Source organism: Diaphorina citri, unplaced genomic scaffold (assembly GCF_000475195.1).
Source record: "Diaphorina citri unplaced genomic scaffold, Diaci psyllid genome assembly version 1.1 scaffold41728, whole genome shotgun sequence".
Lineage (NCBI taxonomy): Eukaryota > Metazoa > Arthropoda > Insecta > Hemiptera > Psyllidae > Diaphorina > Diaphorina citri.
This window is the reverse complement of record NW_007419052.1, coordinates 1-548: the sequence shown is the minus strand read 5'-3', so window position 1 is coordinate 548 and position 548 is coordinate 1. Positions and strand designations below refer to the sequence as shown.

Below are 548 nucleotides of genomic sequence, written 5' to 3'. Positions count from 1 at the left end.
TTCCTTCCATTGCTCGGGCTTGGGATCCACGCCGGTGGGATTGTGCGCGCAGGCGTGCAACAGAATGATCGAGTTGGAGGGAATGTTCTGAAATAGAGAAGGAAAACATTTTCAATTATTTCTTTCGAGAATTAAAATTAATCGAGAAGTGTGAAATACAATTCGCATAATTTTTTGACGTTATATAGGGTGTCTCGCGAACGACTGTTGTACAACACCTGAGGGTTGATGCAGGACGAAAAGAGCTACCAGAAAAACCTATTTGGTCGGGCCCTATGTTCAACAGCGGCGGAGTTATTCAGGATTTGCTGTTTTTCGACGATTTTCAAACCTTGTACATACACTGATATGTTTGAGAGTATTCTACCGTCTTTTATCTGTGTACTCTAGTGTCTCCGCGGCTGTTCTACTACCTAACCTCTTCTGGGCTTTCAATATAGCAACGAGTGTCCATGATAAAGTAATTGATGTTTGAGTATAAAAACTTACGTTGATATCTTCCAAAGCTCCTTTGAAATCAAAGCCGCAAGTGGTCGGGTCGTAGTAGC

The 548-nt window shown here is 42.3% G+C and overlaps 1 long non-coding RNA gene across 1 annotated transcript; it reads right to left on the bottom strand.

Annotated features, from left to right (window-relative positions):
* Positions 1 to 10: 10 nt before the first annotated feature.
* On the bottom strand, positions 11 to 548 carry LOC113473553. Its single transcript, XR_003395493.1, has 2 exons — positions 490 to 548; positions 11 to 87 (listed from the first exon to the last, which is right to left on the bottom strand). It is a non-coding gene; the product is annotated as an uncharacterized LOC113473553 (long non-coding RNA).